This window comes from Trichosurus vulpecula, chromosome 7 (genome assembly GCF_011100635.1).
Source record: "Trichosurus vulpecula isolate mTriVul1 chromosome 7, mTriVul1.pri, whole genome shotgun sequence".
Classification (NCBI taxonomy): Eukaryota; Metazoa; Chordata; class Mammalia; order Diprotodontia; family Phalangeridae; genus Trichosurus; species Trichosurus vulpecula.
In genome coordinates this window covers 153,362,730-153,385,572 of record NC_050579.1, presented here as the reverse complement: position 1 = coordinate 153,385,572, position 22,843 = coordinate 153,362,730, and the positions used below count along the sequence as shown (strand labels likewise).

The 22,843-nt window shown below is 39.4% G+C and overlaps 1 pseudogene; it reads left to right on the top strand.

Annotated features, from left to right (window-relative positions):
- Positions 1–7,065: 7,065 nt before the first annotated feature.
- On the top strand, positions 7,066–17,535 carry LOC118857683 (annotated as a pseudogene).
- The last annotated feature ends 5,308 nt before the right edge of the window (positions 17,536–22,843 follow it).

The window sequence follows — 22,843 nt, the reverse complement described above, 5'->3', positions numbered from 1 at the left end:
GAGCTTGGATTTGCATTTAAGGCCTCTTTTTCCAAACCTACCAGTCTCCTATGTTATCTCCCAATTATCATTAGTATTCTCTTTCTATGACTGAAGAAAATGAGGCTGAAAAGTTTGAAATGGCTAGCTCCAGATTGTACATTTTAGAAATGGCAGAGTCAGGAATCAATCCCAAATATGTGAACAACACTCTCAGGAGCTGGGACACTGTGGGAGTGAGAGAGGGAAAGAGAAATACAGATGTTCCTCACTGGATATAGATTTTCTCCCTTCTTCTGCCATTGTAGGACCATCTATAAAGGAGAGGACCATCTTGTCATCCTGATCTAAATCTTGCCATTGGACTCAGATGGCTCTAGAGGAGAAAGTGAGGCTGGTGACTTTGCACAGCCCTCCTTCAATTAAATCCAATTCACTTGTAAGTCATGGCATCACCTTCCTGAAGTCATGGTCCTCTTCAAGAGTGAAGGACAAACAATAGCAATCTGCAAAGGACCACAAAAAATTGAGGCTCCACAATGGAAGGAGAAAGGTGCTATTTAGGAGCATCATAAAAGAAGTCTCAGGGAAGGTGAATATTCTAGTAGTTTGGGAGGTAACCTAGAAGCTTTGGGTGTGGCAATGTGGCAGGAGAGGCAGTGATGGCAGGTACATTTGAAAATATCTGGGAGTGAGTATGAACTGAGGGGGTGAGTACTTACAGTGGATGACTGAGGAAGAGATGTGATGGGCAGGAGAGTAATTACACTGGCAACCTCTGGCAGTGGCACAAAAGACATACAAAAGGATGAGTGAAGAAAACAAGGCTGAGGCAGCAAGCTTTTGGTTTGAATGTTCAGGAAAAGGATGGAGTGAGAGTAGAGATGCTGTGCATGGGGAGAGATGTAACCTTGAATCAGTGAGTATTCAATAATAACTGGCATTTGTACACATTTTCTCATTTGAAATTTGCAACAGTCCTATGACAGAGGTATTAGGAATATTATTAGCTCCCTGTTACAGATGAAGAAACTGTGGCTCAGAGAGGTTAGGTAAAGAGGTTAGGTTGTGCCCATGGTCACATAGCTAATAGGTTTCTGAGGAAGAATTTGAATCCAAGCCTCCCTGAATCCTAAGCTTTCAATCTATCCATTTAACCACATTGCTTCTCCATCATAGTATATATACCAATATAGAATAAAACATGATTAAAAGCTACAAGCTCATATTTTATCTAGTATAGCAGTGTGGACATCTATTTTCCCTCCTGTTTTGGCATTCAAAAGTATGGTGCCCTTGGCAAGGTGTGTGTATGTGTATGTGTGTGTGTGTGTATGTGTGTTTGTATGTGTGTGTATATGTGTGTGTATGTGTGTATGTGTGTGTGCATGTGTATGTGTGTGTTGTAAGCTGCAGTGGGTGAAACAACTACGATTCCAGTCTTCTTTTCACTCTACCCATCCCCTCCCACCTCTCTTAACTGATTATTCTTTGTTATTGTTCAGTCATTGTAACTATGTCTGACTCTTTATTACCCCATTTGAGTTTTTCTTTGCAAAAATACTACAGCAGCATGCCATTTCCTCTCCCAGCTCATTTTATAGATGAGGAAACTGAGGCAAACAGGGTAAAGTGACTTACCCAAGGTCACACAGCTAGTAAGTGAGGACAGATTTGAACTCAGGAAGATGAGTCTTCCTGACTCCAGGCCTGGCAGTCTGTTTACTTTGCCTCCTACCTGCCTCTAAATTTATGATCTTTTACCTCTAAATTTTGATCTTGAGAGGGTTATCATGAGAACCTACGTCACATGGTATTCAGATGGGCAGAAAGAAGGGGAAGAATTGGTGGTGAGGGTGCTCAGCTGGCAATAACACCAGAGAGGACCAGAAAGATAAGCAACCGGTTACATCATTATCCCTCTGGGAGCTTTTTTTTCTTCCACTGACAGTTGCAGACTGCTGGGCTCCTAGTGGTAGTTCTTTCTTTGTCCTTCCTTGTTTGGATGAAAGCAGCCTGATGGAAAGGGACAAGGCCCTTGGGGTAATATGATGCAGCCTCCCTACCCCTCATGTGCATCTCAAATGGGTTTCAAACATACCAAAATATCTACAGTATGTTCATTTCCTGTGCTTGATTTACAGGCTGTGACAGGAAATCCATTTCTGTTCCTGTAGATGCTAAATTCATTACCTGGCCACAGAATTCAGATTCTCTGCTTCTCTTTGCACTTTACATTGCTGCCATGGCAACCAGTGTCAGACAATTTTTTTTCTTCTCACTGTTTTCTCTGGAAGCTGGGTAGTTACATATAGCAGCCCAAATAGCACTCCATTGGAAAGTTATTTTTTTAAAGTGTGCCATGCACCACACTTAAACCAAAGGTGTCTCCCTGCTGTCACCTCTTTCCTACACATGCTCCATAAATCCATAACCACATTGCAACCTGAGGCACTGGATATGAACAGAATAGATTTTCTTTAAAAGATTGCTCAAAGAGGATTTCATTTTTTCTCTTCAAATTGTCTATTGTGGAACATTTCAAGTTGCATTGGGATCTATTGAAAAAAGCATGGATAATTCATTCTTCTTTGTTCAAGAATACTCTAATTCAGGGGTTGTTAACTAGGGGTCCATGGAACTGCAAAGGCCCAATGGCTAGATTTCAGGGGGTCCATGAATCGGGCTCCCACCTGTGTTCCCAAACTGCACACTACCTCCCTCACATACCCTGTGCTCTGGACACACTGGCTAACTTGCATTCCTTCCTGTATGACAGAATTTCCCTTCTCTGCCCTCTTGAATAGGCCATCCTCCAACATGGAACGAGCATCCTACCCTCTTCCATTTCTTAGATTTCATGACTCTCTTTCAGGCACATTTCATTTGCTACCTCTTTCAGGTGGTGTTTCCTGATCTGCCAAGTTATTAAAGTTCTCCTTCTGATGTTATTTTGTATCTTTTATGCATGTGCATTGTCTTTCTTCCTCTAGTGTATCTGTAACCTCAGTGTTGAGGACACAGTAGGTGCTTAATAAATTCTTCTTGAATGGAATTAAATTGGAGAATTTTGTCTTGTTATTATTCTTGAGAAATTCTTAAGCAACAAACACCCCTCATCCCAATGAAGAGTAGAAGGTGAAGCTCAAATGGTTGCATGGAAGCAAGATCATGTCATTAAATATTTTTTTAAAAGAGGCACAGTTCTATAAGAACAGTGTCACGTATCCTAAAGTTAAGAATCAACTGAACTGATATGAAATGGAAGGGCAACTAAAAGGTCCCTTTAAGTTTTGGGGAGCAGGAGAAAGATGAAAGAAGGGATAGAGCTGACATGGGATAATGAAGGATCACACAGTGAAGGCACTATTTACAAATGTGGTTACCAGGGAATTCAAACTGATTATAATTGCCCTCAAAGAGTTCAAGTAACTCAGGCCAGGTACACAAAAGAAAAGAAAACTGGCACATATGATAAATTAGCCATTGTCAGTGACTTGAAAAATTAAGAGAAGTATCTCAAAACTGAACAAATGTCTTAATTAAAAAAATATAAGAAGAGAATGTCGTCTCTAACTGATAGGCCAGTGAACTTGACTTCAATTCATAGCAAAACTCAGATCTAGTTGTTAAAGTGATAATTTGGACAACTAGAAATGGAAATGGGGACCACTGAGAGCCAGAATGACCAAGAACAGATCAAGGCAGAGTAGCTTCTCTTGATTTTTTTTTTGATACTTACTAGAGTATCAGAGAATGCTATGTAAAAGTTCTTGAACTTTGAGGGTAAGATCAAGAGTAACTTTCATAAAAAAATTCAATGGACATGATGGAGAGAAAAAGGCTAGATTGTGGTACAGTTAGGTAGATTTGGAACTAGTTGAAAGGCTGGTTCAAAGCCAAGAATGGTGGTATACAACTATACTCTCTGATGCTAGGGGAAACTGAGGCTGGGAGATCTCTTGAGCCCATGAGTTCTGAGCTGCATCAAGAACAAAGTTGATTCCATTTATCTGTACCAAATCAGGCACTAAAATGTTAAGTCCCTGAGAGTGAGGGACCACCAGACTGCTGAAAGAAGAGTGAGCCAATTCAGGTTGGAAAAAACACAACGGAGCAAAACTTCCATAAAAATCAGTTGTGGCATCAGGCCTGTGAATTACTGCTAATCTCAAAAAACAAAACAAAATAACAACAAAAACTGAATCCAAAGAATCTGTCAACTCAGACGGAAGTCTTTGATAGAATGTCTCAGAGATTTGTCCTGGTCTCTGTGCTATTGCTTTACATAAAGTAATAATGTAATAACTGTTTGTTGATTGAATTAAATAAATGGTAGGCTTATCAAATTTATAGTTGATGCATTTAGTCCAATCACTTCAAATTCAATATAAGCTAACAGTGTGATATAGCAGACAAAGCTAATGCAATCTTAATTAAAGAAGAAAGGTGTTTGGAACTAGAGAGTTGAGTTTTATTGTGCTTTGTGCTGGAGAGACTACATCTGAAGTATTATGTTTAGCTCCAAGTATAGAACTTTAGAAAGGGCATCGATAAGCTGGGTAGTAGGGTGAGGTGCCCAGAGTAGTACAACCAGGGTGGCATGTCCAGTCCACACAATACAAGGACTGGTTGGGAGAACAAGGCAAGTTTAGCCTATAGAGGAAACTTAGGAAATATCATGAGAGCTGTCTTCATATTTGTGAAGGACTGTCACATGGAAGTGGGATTAGAATGTTCTACTTGTCCTAGAAGACAGAAGTAGGAGTAATACATGGAAACTACAAAGAGACATATATAGGTTTAATGTAAGGAAAATACAAATCTTTAGAGTTATGCCAAAGTAGAATGTGTGGCCTTGGGAGGTGGTGATTTCCTTCTCGTTGGATATCTTGGAGGCAAAGAGGTAGCTAGATGGTACAGCGAAGAGAACTCTGGGCCTGGAGCCAGGAAGACAAGTTCAAATTTAGTCTCAGATACCTAACCCTGGGCACATCATTTAGCCTCTGTTTGCCTCAGTTTCCTCAGCTGTAAAATGGTGATAATAACAGTACTTACCTTACAGAGTTGTTGTGAGGATTAAATGAGATAAGATTTATAAAGCATTTAGCATAGTGCCTGGTACATAGTACATTCCATATAAATGTTTATTCCCCTTTCCTTACCAAAGACTATATGGCTATTTGTCAGGGATACTAAAGAGCAGATTCTGCTTTAGGAGTAGTTTGAACTAGATGGCTTCTGAGATTCCTTCCAGCTCAGACATCTGTGATCAACCATGACAAGGATGGTCAATGCTAAGTCCTGGCTTAAGTTCTAGAGGGAACTGGTATTTGGACCATATTGTCTTACTCTTGCTTAATTAAGATGGTGAGTCTGTAGATTAGTAATCTTTGAGCTGAGAAAGTATCAAAAGTCTCTTTAAGCTCCTAAGATAATAGCTGTGAAATGAAAATGAGGGAGGGGTTTAACCTGTAGCCTAGAGGGTAGCCTATCCCACTAGAAAAAACACCAGACTATCTCAGAGGAATCCCTGTGAGTAGATATCCAGGAACAAACTATATTGGGTCAACAGCTTGTATAGAGTAGAACCTTAAATGATTATTAAATAAATGCCACTGTATGAATTCCTAGCAGAAATAGACCATAAACCACCAGTGCCTATTTGACAACACTGAAAGCAAATTTTGACAAGTTTGTAATTAAAATAACCTTTCCCCAATTATATGTCCATGAGGTTGGGTTTTAATTCATGGATATTGTTAATTATTGCATATACACTATATCTATAGTGTCTGATATAAGTCATCTAGGGAGTCAACACAGGAGTTCTATGCAAGCTTGCAGGAAAGTGGATAATGGCAGTAATGAAATATTTCATCTTTCTCAGGGCATAAGGGTTTTTCAAACCATTTACCTTAACTCCTATTGAGCTGGGGTAAACACAGATCTAGGGTCTGTCACCACAGTATTCAGGCAGAGTAGGTACCAATGAGAATTTGAAAGTCAAATATTAGAAACAATACAATTTATGGGTGATAATTTTGAATTGACTCTTGTACTTTCACTAAACTGGGTACCAGTAACAGGTTAACACATACTTCAAATGAGATGACATAAAGACCAGGAAGCAGATTAACAAAAGCATATGATTAATAAATTTTCAAGAAAAAAAATGTCAAGACAAGTATATTCAACCTCTAATACACACAATCGTTGGTAGTTTAGGGCAGGCCAATAAATTGGTGTATTATCAATCAATGAGTATTTATTAAGTGCCTGATATGTGTCAGTCACTCTGCTAGGTGCTGAAGAGAAGCAGAGACAAAAGTGAATCAGCCCTTGCCCTCATGGTGCATGCATTATATCAGTGGAAGTAACATGATAGTGGGGATTCTTTGTTTCTTTGTCTTTGTATCTTCAATATTTAACATAGTGCCTGTCACACAGTACACAGTAAGCATTTAATCTTCCTTGTGTCCTGAACTCCTTTGGCAGTCAGGTGGAGCCTATAAACTCCTCAGAATAATGTTTTTAAATATATAAAATGAGATGCATAGGATTACAAGGGAAACTAATTATATTGAAATACAGTTATGAAAATGGCAGTTAGGTGGCAAAATGGATAGAGTGCTGGGTCTGAAGTCAGAAAGACTCCTCTTCCTGAGTTCAAATCTGGCCTCAGACACTTATGAGCTGTGTGACCCTTGGCAAGTCACTTAACCCTGTTTTGCCTCAGTTCCCTCTTCTGCAAAATGAGCTGCAGAAGGAAATGGCAAACCACTCTAGTATCTTTGCCAAGAAAACCCCAAATGAGGTCACAAAGAATTGAATATGACTGAAATGACAGAACAACAACAGTTATCAAAATATTATTTTTTAAAAAAGTTCACATACTTTAGGTTAAGAAGTCCTGATGCAGGTGATCCCCTTCGGATTATAACAGATTTGTGACCACTGACCAAACCCTCTCCCTGCAGATTATAACTCTCAGTCTGTAAAATGTCACTGAAAGAAATTATGTCATAGTCAGATGTAATGGTGGGGGAAGGGAGAAGTGGGGGGAGTTAAGGGTTAAGATTAGCAATGGAGGAACATGATCAGGATAGTAAAGATGTTCTCCCCAGTTCATCCAAAGAGAAGATGCTGACACAGTAATGCAAATTTCACAAATGACAAAAATTTAATCCCTAAATATAAAACATGGAGAAATTACACATATCATGCTGGTATCCCAATAGCATTGTAGCATTTTATATTTTGGGTACTAGCACACAACTCATCTGGAGTCAATTAACTGAGATTGCTCAAGAGATACATAAGGAGAAGAACTTGGACCAACATCCTTCTATTCCTATCAACGTAACTAAGTATTTTAGGGCAGAATATGCCTTACAGATGACTTGGAGGCAGGCTCTTCACTTGAACTACATCTTACCCTATTTTATTACAAAGAAATTATATATTAAGAAAGGGGGGAAGAGCTGGAAAAAGAATTGGCAGAGGATGGGGCAGCAGCCACTGACAGCCTACATATCATTTGGCAACCACAACCTTCCCTTTCATATCACAGACACTATTTTGAGCTTGATGCATGGCTTGGCAAGTTTCCACCTCAGTAACTAGCAAATGTGTGTGTGATGTTGCTGGGAATAGCACATAATAGATGCCCAGTTCTTTCCACTCTTAACAGAAGCAGAGCTAGCAATATCATGCCCATGGAGACATTTACAAGTATCTAATACTTTCCCTTGAAGAGGACGTACCCTTGAACTGCTTAGGGGACATGACTGGAATGTGATCTTCATGTTTCTTTTTCTCGGTGAAGGAATATACTTCATAGCTACCTAAATGGCTATAACTTTTGGAGTTAAAATTTTCTGTGAGTTGCCTAGGTATTTAGAGAAAATGCAGATTAAAGCAAAAAGCAGGAATTAAGCTGCTGCTTCACTCTGCTCAAATATAGCAAATTCTGGGGAGTGAGGGTCAAGAGGCAATGGTAAAAAGGCAATTTTGGGAGAGTTTGACTTTTTGCCAGTCACAGTATTAATACATCAAGATATCCAGTATTTTCTGAAAATATCATAAGAAAAGAGGTATATAAGAAGAGAAAGCCAACTCAGCCCCAGGAAAGATTTGTGACTTCAATTCTTTAAAATTTAATTTTAAGAACAGGTATCTCATTTGAGCGAATATAGTATAGGACAAAGAAAGGAGAGCATTGTGAAGAATATTTTGGAAGCAGCTGCATTATGATATATTGAAGGACTGGAGGAAGAGGGTGAGAATTTGAATAGTACCAGCCATCATAACTGAATAGCTACCAAAGGGAAAATAAGACTTGGGATAACAGAGTTGGCTTAGTTAGACACAGCTCAATCCTTCCGATTTCTAGCCATATGACTTTGCTATGAACATAAACAATGGTGAAATATTATGTACAATTTTAACATTCAAAATTTCAGCCTACTGTGTGAAACCTAGAGTTGGTTGAGTAAATCTAAGATGGTCCCTTTAAATGGGCAAAATCATGAAAACGCATTTTACTGTAGGAATACTGGCCAGTGGGGGCCCAGTCCTTCATTACAATAATGAAAGTATTGAGTATTAAATATTATTAACTTGTAGGAGTTTCAAAGCATCTAAAATTTATTTGGTTCATCCTTCTTTTTTACAGCAGTACCTTTAACTGCTATCCAATGTACTACTCTCTACTTATTCTGATACCCATCCCTTAACTGGTCTTCCTGTATATGTTCATCTTGTCTTGCATTATATGGAGTTGACAGTATGTTTACACTATGACAGTTACTTTGTTAAAAGCTTAGTTTAAACTGCACAATGCATGAAAAAAAGATTACATCATATTATGACATGCTCTTTGAAGGCAAGAATATTGCCTGGCTGAGCTTTGTATCTCCTCCATCACTGAGCACAATTGATTGCCCATAGTTACCTCACAAAATGATATGATATGATATGATATAATATAATACAACAAACCAAATATTAAGAGCCTACTGTATGGGAAGGCCCTGGAAAAGACATAAATTTTATAGAAGGCATAGTGGCTTCCCTCAAATCATCTAGCATGAGAATGTCAAAGGGAACTATGAGAAAATAAATAGTAAGCAGTATTACACAGGAGCCTAAAGGGCAGAGCTATTGGCTAATTGATTCCACAGTTTATGGCAAGGCCAGCTTCTAGTACACCTTAGTGGAACCAGGCTACCTAATAAGGAAAGAAGCCAGGGAACAGAACAGGATGGTATAGCATTAAAACAAAATAAAACAGCACAAAAACAATTATTACATGCTGTGTGTTTTTTCTTGTGATTTTGTCATTTTTCAGTTGTGTCTGACTCTTTGTTACCCCATTTGGGATTTTCTTGGTAAAGATACTGAAGTGGTTTGCCATTTCATTCTCCAGTTCATTTTACAGATGAGGAAACTGAGGCAAACAGGGTTAAGTGACTTGCCCAGGGTCACACAGCTAGTAAGTGTCTGAGGCTGGATTTGAACTCAAGAAATCGAGTCTTTCTGTCTCTAGATCCAGCACTCTATCTACTGCTCCACCTATCTCACTCTCTACGTGTGTTAGAGAGGTGAAAAACTAGGGGCGGAGCCAAGATGGTAGAGTAAAAGCAGGGACTTGCTTGAGCTCTTTCCCAAACCTCTCCAAATACATGTGAAAAATGACTCTAAACAAATTCTAGAGCTGCAGACCCACAAAATGATACAGTGAAACAAATTTCCAGCCTAAGATAACCTGGAAGGTCAACAGGAAAGGTCTATTGCACCAGGCTGGAAGAGGAATGAAGCACAGCGTGGGCCATGCCAGTACAAATGGGGCTAGGTCAGGCTCATGGGACTGAATCACTGGCAGCTGTGGCAGGTTCCAGACTTCTCAGCCCACAAATTCCAAAGACAACATAGAAGGTCAGTGGGAAAGGTCTGTGGGACCTGGTTGAGAGAGGAGCATGGTCCAGCCCCAGGCAACGGCTGCAGTAGAAGCAGAAGCAGCAGCTGCTTCCAGAGCTCTTAGCATACAGAAGGTGGGGCGATCAAATGGCTGATCAGAGGGGGATTGAAGGGATCTCTTTGCTGGCATTGAAGCAGGATTCTCTTGCTTTGCCCTGCTTGGATCTGCGTCACAGTCCCAGGTTGCAGTCCTGGGGTGAGGAGGAGGGTGAGGTGTGGCAGAGCTTGTGGTAGCAGTGGAGAGAATCCTCTTCACAGTTCCAAGGCAGACAAGGGTGGTTGTTATCACTCGAAGACCAGAGCACAGGCCAGAAGAGGAGTAAACACTTCTTCTTTGATCATACCACCTTGGAAGAACTGAAAATTTACAGGCCCCTAGAAGATTCCCTGAAAACAGCCGCGCAAAACCCCTGAAGTTTGGGACAGGTCACCCTACACACTGAAAGCAGCGTCTTACCTTAACAAAGAGTTAGAAAGTCAAGTATTTGGCTGGGAAAATGAGCAAATAGCATAAAAAAACCTCAGACTTTAGAATTTTACTTTGGTGACAAGAAGATCAAAACATACACCCAGAAGAAGACAACGAAGTCAAAGATTCTACATCAAAATCCTCTGAGAGGTGAAAAACTAAATGCTGTATGAGGAACATTGGAAGAAAGACCCAATTGGAAAGATCAAGACTTCCTGGAGGGACTGACATTAGTTTAGTATTTAAATAACAGAATTTGAGTGGAAGAAAATACAAGGAGGTCAATACAGGTAGTGGGAGCAGCCTTAGTCAGTGATGTCAAACTTATACAGAAATGGGGGCCACTAATTGATACTTAAGGATATCTGTACAGTATATTGACTTAGAAAACCAGATATGAACATTGTGTTTTATTGTATTTTATTTCTTTTGTTAAATATTTCCAAATTATTTTTTTCTATTTTGACATTCATTTATTTTAAAATTTTGAGTTCCAGATTCTCTCCCTCCCTCCAACCCCACCCCACCTACTGAGAAGGGAAGTATAGGATGTCAATTATACATGTGAAATCATGCAAAATGTATTTTCATATTTGTTACATCACACACAAAAAGAAAAAAAGAAAGTAAGAAACTATACTTCAATTTGCACGTGGAGCGAATCATTTTTCTCTCTGGAGGTAGATGGCATTTTTTCATCATCAATCTTTCATCATTTTCTTGAATCATTATATTGATCAGAGTAGCCAACAGGTTGATTATCATTACAACATTGCTGTTACTGTGCACAATGATCTTTCAGTTCTCTTTTCATTTTGTATCAGTTCATACAAGTCTTGCCGCGATTGTTTGTTTGTCTTTTTGTTTTTCTGAAAGCGCCTCCCTTTTTATTTTTTATAGCACAATAGTTCTCCATCACAATCAAATGCTTGTTCAGCCATATCCCCAAAGCATAAGCATCTGTCAGTTTCCAATTTCCAATTCTTTGCCTTCACAAAAAGCTGCCATAAATATTTTTGTACATATAGGTTCTTTTCATTTTTCTTTAATCTCTTTGGGGTATAGACCTAGTTGTGGCATTGCTGGGTAAAGAATATGCACAGTTCTATAACTATTTGGGCATAATTCCAGATTCTTTTCCAAAATAATTATTTTACTACTCTACCAACAGTTCATTAATATACCTATATTCCCTCATCTTCTCCAACACTTGGAATTTCTGATAGGTATGAGGTGGTACCTCAGAGTTGATTTAATTTGCTTTTTCCTAATCAATAGAGATTTAGAGCATTTTTTTCATATGATTATAGATAGCTTTGATTTCTACTTCTGAAAGTTGTCTGTTCATATCCTTTGATCTTTTATCAATTGGGGAATGGCTCTTATTTTTAAGAATTTGACTTAGTTCTTTATATATTTGAGAAATCAGGCCTTTATCAGAGAAATTTGCTGTAAAATATTTTGATATTAGCTCATTGTCTCTGGTATCTTTCATAAAAAGGTAGTTTCCCAGATTATCTCTTTCAGTTAGGTCTGTTTTTGTTTACGCTTTGTCTAAAATCATGATTGCCACCTTTGCCCTCTTTATTTCACCTGAAGCATGATAGACTCTGTTCCAGCCATTCATTTCAACTCTCTATGTGTCTTTCTGTCCCAGGTGTGTCTCTTGAATACATCATGTTATCGGATTCCCATTTCCAATCCATTCTGCTTGCATTCTATGGGTTTCCTCATCCTATTCACATTCACAATTATGATTACTAACTGTGCATTTCTCTCCATCCTATTTCCGTCCGTTAATCCTTTTCATACTTTTCATCGGGTCCTTTCCCAGAATCCTGTCTTATTCCTGAACCCTGCCTCCCCTGATCTGCTTTCCCACTGTGATCCCTCCCCGTGTCTCTTATCCCCTTGTTCTACTGTTCCTTGAAGTCTTGAGAAGTCATTACTTTCCACTTTCCCAATTCTAATTTTTAAGAAAAGCTTCAGTGAACTTTTATACCTCTTTTTCCATTTGCCAAATTGTGCTGTTTAAGGACTTTTTTCTTCAGTGAATTTTTCTATCTCCTTTTCCATTTGGCTTATTCTACTTTTAAAGGAGTTCTGTTCTTCAGTGAAATTTCTGTGCCTCTTTTACCATTAGGACAATTCTGTTTCTCAAGGTGATACTTTATTCAGTGTTTTAGTGCTTTTATTTTTTACTAAACTATTATCTTTGCATAATTTTCTTGCATCACTCTTATCCACCCCACCCCAATTTTTGCTCTAACAATCGTTTCTTTCTTTAACTTTTCCAGGAATTCTTGATGGCCTTGGGTCTAATTAGTATTTTTATTTGAGCACTTGCTTACATATGTTTTTCACATTGCTGTCTTCTTCTAAATTTTTGTCTTGGTCTTCGCTGATACCGTAGTAGTTTTTTTATGGTCAAGTTATTTTTGCTGTTATATTTACTCCTTTCCCCAGCCTATTTCTTCTCTTTGAACTTAATGTTAAAGTTGGTCTCTGCTTACCTGGTGGTGGGGAGACACTGCCCTGACCTTTAGGCTTTTTCATGCTGCTGTTTTTAGAGCTAGCTCTGGGGGTCTGCAAGTTTTTGGTGTGATCTAGGGAGAAATGTGGTCATCGCTCTCCTAGTCCGCACTCTGTTCTTTACCCGGGAAGGGTCCCTGCTCCCTTGCAGTCCCAAGTGCTAGTACTCTAACTGTGACCAGGCCCCCGTTCCCTTGTGACCAATCACAAGCGCTCCTCTCCCTTCTGAAACTGTGACTCAGAACTGATTATGGGACGATCAGCACCAGCTTCACCTAATGCCGGCACAGGGTCACCTGTAATTTCTTTCTGATCCGTTGTCAGAACCCCTTACCATCTTTAGTTTGAGAACTCCCAAAGCTGCTGCTGCTGTTGACAAGACCACCTGCAAGGCCCACTGATGATGCTGTGTGTTGGTGAGCAAAATAGGCTCCTTAGCACTTAGTTCAACAAGTGCCCTTGAATAGTTTGGCTTTTGTTCCCTTTGAGTAATTCATTGAGCCTTACTAGGTGCTAAGCCCCAGGCCCAAACCCCTGTTAGATGTAAAACCTTAGTGGGTGTGGATCGGCAACTAAGGTGGGGCCCAAGGTGGGGCTAACTCCAGGGAGGACCTAGTTTACATGTCTGGGAGAGCAGAGGCTCTTAGACCACGTGGGTGGGTTTAAGTCCGCCTCTTTGTGACGATTCTAGGTCATGTGGGTGAGTCGCACGTGTGACTCACCCCTGAAGCTGAAAAAGATATAAAAACCAGGGGTTGGCTGTCTGTTCTTTGGAGCTCTCTTACCCACAGAAGTGGTGGCTCGAGTGATTGGGCCAGCCCCTGTTCTGAGCTCCCAGGCTGAACCTAGATGTTGGTAACTTTGAACTGTATTGGGTCTGTCTGTTTGTAATTTGTTTAAAGGCTCTCGAGATGGTGTTGATGAGGAGACTCCGGGCAACTGTAGCTAAGGAGCCCTCCAGCTTGTAAACCCAGATGCTGAGACTTTGTTGAACTCTGGTAACTGTGTATTGGAATTTGAATCAGACAAGGTCTATCTGTTGATGTTTGTAATTTGTTTGTATTTTGTTCTGAAGTTCAGGATACTGGCTTTTTCCTCTGAACTAAGTGGATGATATTTGTATGCTGAATTAAAGTGAGCTTGTTAGTGCAGGATTAAAGCAATAATGATACCTGAACACTGTTTTAGATACTAGACTGCTGTTTGCATGTGTCTCTCCGCAACAAAACTAATTCTGTTGCACAAAAAGATTGAATGATGTTCCCTTAAAGTTCCTGCTTTGAGTTTTGCTTTTGTGCTCCTCTTTCTCTTATTGGTTACTAATGATGGCACTGTGGACCACCACTGACTCTTCAGTTAATATTTTCTGCTTTAGTAATTTTCTGTAAATTAAAACTCCTCAATGGAAACAACTTGGACTGTCTCTTTTCCTGAAGAAGAATAACTACCACCTAAGGGTTAGACTTTGGGGGACCAAGCTCAGCACCTAATTACTTAATTTTATAATGTTAGACACTGAAAATCAACTAAATCAACATAGACATTAAAGAAAAAAAAATTAGGTTGGTTGTCATAATCACCTGTCCATTATATGAGATGGAAGCGACTGGTGGTTGGTGGAGTGGGGAGGGTAAGTAGAAAATAATGAGAGAGTAGCAAGGCAATATATCTAGTTGTTTTCAAAGTGCTTTTTGCTCATTTTCATGTGTTCCATCACTTGTCCTAGATCTATTCTGGGGTGGCCGCTTATGAAGATATTGAAAGAGCTATTGATGTTCTCAGAAAACAATGTCAATGGATTTCTTTCCATATTACAACAGTTTGTGGAAAGTGACTTGTCTCATGTACATGGCAAAAGTATATTTTTACATAGACTTATAAAAGCCTATAGGCAAAAGGAGAAAAAAGAGAGTAAGTTACCAAAGGGACCTCATGAAGCAAAACTTATGACTCTGCTCAAGAGGATTGATTACATTCCAGATGTAATCACAGGACAAACGGAGTATGATGGTCTTTCTCTGGATAGTATGTATTATGAAGTACGGCTTGGAACTGGGACAAAGGTTTTTGTTGGCAAGATACCAAGAAAGTTATATAAAGATGAGATGGTACACCTGTTTGAAAAGATTGGTTCCATTTGGGACTGATATTTTATGTTGGATCCTCTGTCAGGACAAAATAGGTATGTGAGTTCTTCACTTTTTTAATTTATTTTTTATTTTTAGTTTACAGTATTCAGTTCCACAAGTTTTTGAGTTCCAAATTTTCTCCCCCTCCCTCTCCTCACCTCTCCCCTCCAAGACAGTGTGTAACCCAATGTAGGTTCTACATATACCTTCACATTAAACTTATTTACACAATAGTCGAGTTGTAAAGAAGAATTATAATGAATGGAATGAATCATGAGAAAGAAGAAACAAAACCAAAATAGAAGGGAAAAAAAAGAGAGCAAATCATTTGCCTCAATCTGCATTCAGACTCCTTAATTCTTTCTCTGGATGTGCATAGCTTTTTCCATCATGAGTCTTTTGGAGCTGTCTTTGAACCTTGCATTGCTGAGAAGTGCCAAGTCTATCAAAGTTAGTTATCACAGATACCATGTGTCTGTAATCATGAATAATGTTTTCCTGGTTCTGCTCCCCTCACTCAGCATCAGTTCATATATGTCTTTCCAGGTTGTAATGAAGTCCATCTGTTCCTCATTTCTAACAGCACAGTAGTATTCCATTACATTCATATACTACAATTTGTTTAGCCATTCCCCGATTGATGGGCATCCCCTTAATTTCCAATTCTTTCCCACCACAAAAAAGGTGCTATAAATATTTTTGTAGATATGGGTCCCTTTCCCACTTGTGCGATCTCTTTGGAATACAGCCCTAGAAGTAGTATTGCTGGGTCAAAGGGTATGCACATTTTTACAGCCCTTTAGGCATAGTTCCAAATTGCTCTCCGGAATGGCTGGATCAGTTCACAACTCCACCAACGATGTAACAGTGTTCTAGTTTTCCCACATCCTCTCGAGCATTTATGATTTTCCTCTTTTGTCATGTTGGCCCATCTGACAGGAGAGATGTGGTACCTAAGAGTTGTTTTAATTTGCATTTCTCTAATCAATAGTAATTTAGAGAATTTTTTTTCTTACAATTATAGATATCTTTAATTTCTTCCTCTGAAAACTGCCTGTTCATATTTTTGACCATTTCTCAATTGGGGAATGACTGGTATTCCTGTAAATTTGATTCAGTTCCCTGCATATTTTAGATATGAGGCCTTTATCAGAGACACTGGTTGTAAAGATTCTTTCCCAATTTTCCACTTCCCTCCTAATATTTGTTGCATTGGCTTTGTACAAAAATTTTTCAATTTAACATAATCAAAATTATCCATTTTGCATTTTGTAGTGCTCTCTATCTTTTATTTGGTCATAAGTTCTTCCCTTCTCCATAAATCTGACAGGTGAACTATTCCTTGCTCTCCCAAATTGCTTATAGTGTCAGTCTTTATTCCTAAATCCTAAACGTATTTTGACTTTATTTTGGTATATGGTGTAAGATACTGGTCTATGCCCAGTTTCTGCCATACTATTTTCCAGTTTTCCCAGCAGTTTTTGTGAAATAGTGAATTCTTAACCCAGAAACTGGATTCTTTGGGTTTATCAAAGAGTAGACTGCTATAGTCATTGACTACTGCATATTGTGGACCTAACCTGTTCCCGCTGATCAACCACACTTTCTTAGCCAGGACCAGGTGGTTTTGATGATTGCTGCTTTATAGTACAGTTTAATATCTGGTATGGCTAGGCCACCTCCCGTAGCATTTCTTTTCATTAATTCACTGGATATTCTGGACCTTTTGTTCTTCCAGATGAATTTTTTATCTAGCTCTGTAAAATAATTTTTGGTCGTTTGGTACAGCAGCATTCATCACTTCTTATGTCTATATGACACAGATATAAAATCCATCCTGGTAAACTCTTTGGGATGGGTATCTCTGTGGCAAATAGGCTGTTTGTTGGATTGAATCCAAAGAATAAAACCAAGAAAAACATATAATAAGAATCCAATAAAGTCACAGGAGGTTTGATGGATATTTTCTCTATCATCCACCTGATAATAAAAAGAACTGGAGGTTTTATTTCTTTGAATATGAAGAGTATAAGGCCAATAGGCAGAAAAGTAGTCCAGGGAAATAATCTAATTCTTCATCAGGCTGACCTGTGGAAGAATCAGATCCAGAGGTTATGTCTAAAGTTAAAGTTTTGTTTGTGAGAAATTTGGTGATTGCAGCGATAGAGAAATATCTGAGAAATTCTTTCCTGAATTTTGAAAATTAGAAAGCCTGAAGACTCTAAAAGATTATGACTGTTCATTTTGGAGACAGAGGAGTAGCAGTTAAGGCTACAGATTATATGAATGGGAAAGCAATAGAGGGTGAAATATTTGTAATAGTTTTAGCCAATCCTCTAGAGGAGAAAAATTAAAAAATGCTAAGCTGTAAGAGAGGCCTCCAGATGCACCAGCTCTGAAGATTGTTGTTACTTATCTCCTCACTTCATACGAGACCTCTTATAAGAAGACAGAGGTGTGTGTGTGTGTGTGTGTGTGTATGTGTGTGTGTGTGTGTGTGAAGAAGAGGAGGGAGGAGAGGATATGGTATCCTACCATAATCACCATGATGTAGATCTGGCTATTCAGAAAGAGGGGCATATTTGGGAAGACAGAGGTGTGTGTGTGTGTGTGTGTGTGTGTGTGTGTGTGTGTGTGTCTTAGAGAGGAGGGGAGTTGCCCATTATTTTTATGGCATTTTAATTTGGAAAGGATTTTAGAGGTCAGTCTAAAGTCATTAGTTCACAGAAAAGAATACATCACCAGAACAGTTATCTGATTTGCCTAAGACAGGGATGGGGAACTTGTGGTCTTGAGGCCACACGTGGCCTAAATCCCTTAAATAAAAAGATAAAATTTGGATTCAGTCAAAAGGCCACACTTAACAATCTAGAAGGCCACATGTGGCCTCAAGGCCACAGGTTCCCCTCCCTGTCCTAAGGTAACACAGACACTAAATAGAACTAATATTTGAACCTGCATGCCAAATCCATTACTCTTTCACTACTTACTGCATCTGCATCTGTGTTTGCGTCTGTAGCTATGTTTGTCTGTGTCTGTGTCTGTGTCTGTGTCTATGTCTATGTCTATGTCTATTTACATTCACAGCCATGATGTTTTTGGTGTTTTTACTTAGCTGGTCCAGAACTACCCATATAACCAAATTCATGTTCTTATGACTTTGTGACAACAGTGGAGAAAGGATATCCTTCACCATTGCTAATTACAGCAATGTCAGAATAATGGAAATGGCATAAAAGTATTGGAACATTAACTTAGAAAGTTGGAAGATGGAGGAAACTCAGAGACTAGTTAGGACTCCAGTCTCCCAGTTCTATAGAAGAGAAAGTTGAGTCTCAGACAGTTAAGTGATTTACTTGCCCTATGTCACATAGACAGCATCTGCGTTGGGACTACCTGAATCCTAGTAAGAGTTCTATCACTAACTATGTGATTCTAGGGAAGGCTTTTAACCTCTCTGCTTCAGTAACCTAGATTCATAGAATGTGAAAAGTGGAATGGATTATGAAGGTTATTGATTGTAATCCATCATTAAGGATGGGGAAACAAAAACGCAGAGCCGAAATTACTTGCCCAGGTCACAAAGGGGTTAGTATAGTGGAATCTATTTTAAAGCTCAAGTTTCTTAAAGCCCTATCCAGGGCTTGTTAAGGCAATCAGTATTTGAGAAGCTCTTTCCAGCCCATTTGAATAGGCTTAAGGTGGGGCCCCAGGTGGGGCCGACTAAGGGAGAGGGGCCAGCAAAGAAGATCTGATTAGATCTTTGCTCCTAAGTTTGCCCCAAACCCCTAATTACTAGGTGCTAAGCCGATGTAGGCATGAAGCTCCCAGGGTCCTAAGGGAAGGCGCTAAAACCAGAGCCAGTCATAGGAGGAGCTTAAGTTCTGGTCGCTCAGACGACGCTTGATGACGTCTGAAACTGTATAAGAGGAGAGAACACAGCTTGGAGATTGAGACTTGTTGGAGCCAGTGCATCAGTGACACAACAGTGACAGCCGAAGCTGAAGCTGAAGCTGAAGCCAAAGGAGCTGAAGAAGCAGGCGCTGCCGGTAGCAGGGCTGACCCGAGTGCAAACCTGAGTGCTGAGCAAGAGCTTGAGGCCAGTGGGTAATCTTCTTACTGGAGTGGGGAAGCACTAATATGATTTGGTTTAATGTCATCATATTTTTCTGTAACCTCCTGGTTACTCTTGTGAGGCGGACTTATTGGGCCTAGAAGCTTTTGGCCAGGATATCGAATTGGGGACACTGGTTTGTGGGTCTGCTACTCTGGAGCTTGAATAAATGCTTTAATTCTTCTGCCTTCTACTTAGAGAATTTCTTATATCCTGTGGTTCTGAACCATTCAGGCACATACATGATTTTCTTTGAAACCATGAATTCTGCCTTCATAATATATCACTACACCTCTCTCTACCTTCCGAGAAATCAAGGAACTCTACTAGCTTATCTTATATTTACCTGTTTACTTATTGTATTCCCCCCAGCAGACCAAAAGCTTCTTGAGGGCAGCGACTGTTTTTCCCATGATTTTTGTTGCATCTAGCAAGGAAAGGAGAGTGTGTTACACATAATAGGCATCTATGTTTTGTCATGTGTAAAATGAGTGGATTCGTCTATAATGCCTACAAATAATAATAATTAGTATTTATACTATGCTTTAAGGTTTGCAAAGCACTTTACAAATATCACTTCACTTTATCCTCATAACCATACCCCCATTTTACAGATGAGGAAACAGAGGTTAAGTGACTTACCCAGGGTCATACAAGCTAGTAAGCATCCGAGGCCAGATTAGAACTCAGGTCTATTCTGCCTCCATGTCTATTACTCTATCCACTTTTCCATCTAGTTGCCTAAGAGGTTTCTTTTTCTGAGATTTTTTTTCTTCAAATCTAGGACCCTGTTATATCGTGGACCAATGTTTGCTGAATTGAATTGAATAGGGCCAGATGATTTCTAAGGTCCCTCCAGTCCCTAAAGCCTGAAATTCTATATTTCAAAGTGGAAGGAGCCATATTTTAATCGGTATCTGAAAGCCAAAGAAAATGAATCTGAGAGAAAAGCTATTCATATAATCTGTGTAATGAAATAACAGTCTTGGGGGGAATGCAGATATGCAAAAGAATTCTATTTTTTGTCGCTCTGTCATTTCAGGGCAGAATTTGGATGACAGAATTCCACGTATGTAGGAGGATACATATAATTCCTTTATCCATTTGAGGTAGAAATTTGAAGACAGATTTCTATTCCCAGGCAGAGACAGCCTTAATCACTCGTGCAGGACAGAGCCAGCCTCTCTCTTCTGTCTGTGTGTACTGTCCGTTATGGATCACGTCACAGCTTTACACAAAAACCCTTATTCAGCATAAAATGGCCTTTCAGAAGCGGAAAGGCCCTTCCCCCCTTGCCCTTCCCCCTCCTTACCGGTTTTACACACTCCTGCCTCTCCTGGGAAGGATGCATGCATGTTTGGTTAGCTCTCCCAGCAATGTTACCATGGAAACCAGCCTCTTCTTTCTTCTCCCCTCCCCCAGTTACCAAGCACAGATTTTGGACCCAACGCCAAGACCTCCTCTCCACAAGCCTCAATATTCTTTCAATATTTAGACAAATCTGTTGGGAGAGGTTGTTTAAATTTTTCACAATGCCTTAACTGAGCATTCTGTAAAAAACAAAACAAAATACTATTTCCCATGGACTTAGTCATGCTCTTAAAGAGATTCTACCTATTTTTTTTCCTGCCCACTCTTTCTCCACTTCTCTTAAAATGTTAGGCCTATGTAGTTATTCTAGCACATTTAATAGGGTGTATTGGATGATGTTGAATATGGGAGTCCCATGTATGCTATCAGTGTGATTCAATTCAATCCAATTTAATAAACACTTATTAAGTGCCTTCTCTGTCCAAATTTTTCATTCATTCCAAGGGGTAAAAAATTTATGAGCACTTCTATGTCATTTGGACTGGTGGTGTTGGTTGCTTTTGTAAGCTCGATTATTTTAGGGTAATAATTACATTTATTAGACTTTTCTTGTTTTTTCTTCCTTTGTTCCCCCCCCATCACCCCCATCGCTCTCTTCGTGTATTGGTCTGGCGAAATATTGACATTTCACTTACTCTTTTAAATTAGTTTGAAAATCTGAAAAATGTTTGGGAAGACCCTAGAGTTTCTTGACTCTTTACGAATAAGGGTTCTTCCATTTCAGATCTTTCATAGATTTGAGGAGCAGGCTTCTGTGACTACTTGAGCACAGACTACATGGCTGCAGGGTATGCATGCTAAAGGCTAACTCCACTTGTAGCCAAAATAACACTTTTGACATTTTCCTTCTTTCTTCTCTTTCTCAAGCTATCATACATTGGGAAAAACTATCTTATATGCCATTTCATAGGAATGGCTAAATATTTAACTCAATAAGTCTTCTTTATGGGTTAAAACATCACTTGAACGGCCAAGATGCAGGAAGGGGTGGGGCATACCTGCCATGCTAAGGGTACTATTTTCCTTCCCAGATACATATTTGTTTTTAATCCTTAAGTTGTTGATTAGAAATAATAATAGCTAGCATTTATACTATGTTTTAAGGTTTGAAAAGCATTTTATAAATATAATCTGTATACAAATATAACCTATAGGGCAGATAAAAAAGTGAGATTTCTAGCCTTTTTTAAATTCTGTTTATTTTTTCCCTCTGATAAACAGAAGAGGGAGCAGTTTTTCCTTCTCATTGCCAGGGTCTGAAGTATGCAGTTATCTTCTATTTTCCTCATTCTAATTCCACCTTTAAAAAAATTCAAATCCTCTGTCATAATTCAGACAGTGCTGTTGAGGTTTGTTTTGAGGAATGGAGGTGGGGGGAGGCAGGACCACCCATGTAGTCGAAGAAAACATAGTTTAAATTATTTCTGGCATGCTACTTTCCTTAAGGATAGAGTAAAAATGGGGAACCTTTGTCCTCTACTGTATATTTTTACTTTTAACAATGCCTTCCCCACCCCCTCCTCCAATCCACTTTGCCACTTTTCAAAGAAGTAGGGCCATTGTGTAGTCAGCTGGAGTGAATGCGAGCATTCTCTAGTGCCTGCTTTGTGAGGGACTTTGTCTCCTGGTTGTTCTCACTCTGGGCTGAGCAGAAACCATCCCCAGCTGAATACCAGAGGCCTTTTTGCCTGTTGTAATCCTGGATTGTTACAGTCTAGAGGCTAGCCATGCTGTCACCGGTGCAAATTGATTTAACCATCAATTGCACTGGTCATTAAAGCTGCTAAAAGTCCTAGCCAAGCTGATGAATTGCGGCTGAATGTGAAATGAGGCTTCCAGTCCTTTTCCCACCATCTCATATCAAAGCCTATTGTGTCCTTACAGAGAAAAGGGTTGGAGGTTCAGGCTGGAATTCAACAATGGGCTCAGTCAAAGGATAGAGCTCCATTCACCCGAGTCTCCGCAATTACAGTTTGCTTTCCATACCGTATTGTATGAAATTTGCATCCAACTAATACATTGCGTTATTGACATACTCTGGTGTCAATGAAGCCATTGAATGGTTTATCCCTGAAACAAGGAGAATTCTAAGCATCTGGAGGGCTAGCCAATGGTGACAATGAAATAGTTCCCAGCCTCCCTCTGCGTGCAGTATAACTGATTAATCTCACCCTGCACAGATGTGCTACTTCTACACACGGCTTGCATGCACTAATGTGTAAACACGTGAACCCATTTTGGAGTTTTCTTTTTAAAATCTTTACAATG